Source organism: Corvus brachyrhynchos, unplaced genomic scaffold, assembly GCF_000691975.1.
Source record: "Corvus brachyrhynchos isolate BGI_N302 unplaced genomic scaffold, ASM69197v1 scaffold4, whole genome shotgun sequence".
NCBI classification, from domain to species: domain Eukaryota; kingdom Metazoa; phylum Chordata; class Aves; order Passeriformes; family Corvidae; genus Corvus; species Corvus brachyrhynchos.
The window spans coordinates 7,937,093-7,939,088 of NW_008237878.1; the positions used below are offsets into that span (position 1 = coordinate 7,937,093).

At 41.7% G+C, this 1,996-nt stretch overlaps 1 long non-coding RNA gene across 1 annotated transcript in view; it reads right to left on the minus strand.

Moving 5' to 3' along the window:
* The window catches only part of LOC108446285, a 3,767-nt gene extending 2,307 nt beyond the window's left edge, over positions 1-1,460 (minus strand). Inside the window, exons 1-2 of the long non-coding RNA XR_001861436.1 lie at positions 1,446-1,460; positions 224-311 (exon numbers count right to left, since the gene is read on the minus strand). This is a non-coding gene — a long non-coding RNA (uncharacterized LOC108446285). The remainder of the gene's footprint in view (positions 1-223; positions 312-1,445) is intronic.
* Between the last annotated feature and the right edge of the window lie 536 nt (positions 1,461-1,996).

Sequence of the window (1,996 nt, forward strand, 5' to 3'; positions counted from 1 at the left end):
TGCTGAACCAGAACCTGCATCATTTGGGGATGAAATTGCACAGAAAAGAAAAACAAATTTTAAAAAATAGCCTCTATTTGTTCCATATCATCTGTACCTGCCATCACCTTACTTACCTATGTCAAATAACCCAAAGGCCTTTTTATTTTTGTCAAGCAAAAACATTAAATTTTTGAAGCCAGCAAGACCCCCATTTCTCCTGCCAGGTTGGCACCTCACTTACCCAGGGGCCCTTTTCCAGCAGCTTTTGCTTTCATCTCCTCAAGTTTCTTTTGCTCCTCCTTCTGTTTTTGTTTGAATGCCAGATCCGTCTAAAGGAAAGAATAGCAGCAGTTTTTAACATCTCTTCCACAGAAAAATTCAAAAACAACTGAGAAGCAATGAGAAACAAATGTAATATTCCAGCAGCAACAAACACCTGACCAGACCGAGGCAGGATGGCTGAATAATGCTAAATATGCAGAACATTGCAGAACTATCACCAAGGTTTTTGCTGTACCACAACCTAAACTTCAACTCTGTATGTTTGGTCTTTCTGGAATTATTTCCCATGGCATAATCTCATTCTGAGATTATGATTCCTCTGATTGATAGATGTTTGCACTAACATCATTCATTAACGTGCCCTCAGTGACACGTGAAGCCCAGTACACAGGCACTAACAAAAACATTTTGACTATAAAGAATGTAAATAAAATAAGGCTGCTTTCACCTATAAAAAAGTGTAAATTTTTTAAAAATCCTCTCACACATATGTCACTTTTGTTGCGTTTAATAAATTTGTAGTAATTCCAAAAAATCTAATGAGACTGCTGGCAAATTGTACAGGCAAGGCAGCTATTGAGCATCCTTGCTGGACCAGCCTCCAAATCCAGAAGTCAGACATACTCTGTCCCTTAGATACACATTCTTCACAGACACCAAGGCTGAAAAGGACCCCAGATTTTTAAATTGGCACTTGTGACTTTGGCATAACTGAACTAAGGACCTTGACAATTCAGATTCCACAGATTCTTCACCAATCCAGTCTGTGGCTCATCTTTACAACTGCAAAGCTTTCCTCTCACTTAAAGCCTCCCTTGCTGCAACATAACCATATTACTTCCCCTACCTACCCCCCACAGAACAGAATATTCTGTTTCTCTCTCCGGGTTTTCCTGTCTCCTGTAGGCTAATGTGTCTTTCCTAGTAAATCAATCCCTCACATTTATCCACTCCAGTGGGTTTTTCTCTTGCAATGTGTTGCCCCCAAGTGCTCACAGTATTGCAGGGCTGAGAGGAAAAAAAAATCACATCATTTGATACACAAATGTTTATAACCTGATCCTTGTAAACACTTAATTAGTTCTACCATTTCTTTAACAATAAAGGTTATTTAGAAAGCTATGATTTTTTTTTCCTTTTTCAAAGAGACATTGTACTTGCTTTTTTCCAAAGAGTGACACCTCATCCATGGTCCACTATTCTCAAAAATAGCAGCTGACACCCAATACTTAAATGTAACGGTTCAGAGTATCTCTAACATGCAATTTACTAGTACTTAATTTATGCAAACTACACAATAATCCCAGAGTTTGTGCCTGTCCCAGGCTCCTTCCTGGGACTGCAGTGATCGATCGACTTCAGATCGTGACCTGATGGTTTGACAAGGGCATTCCAAACTCCTCCGTCAGCCAGCCCTGCTGTATCCACCAGCATGGTGGAACACGGGCAGGATGTCGTCATGGAATCAGAGAAACACAGAATGGTTCGGGTTGGAAGGGACCTTAAAGATCATCTCGTTCCAAACCCCTGCCATGGGCAGAGACACCTTCCACAAGCCCAGGTTACTCCAAGTCTCGTCCAACCTGGCCTTGGACGCTTCCAGGGATGGGGCAGCCACAGCTTCTCTGGGCTACCTGTGCCAGGGATTCACCACCCTCACAGGCAAGAATTTCTTCCTAATATCTAATCTTAACAGCCTCTCTTTCACTTTGAGCCCATTCCCCCTCGTCCT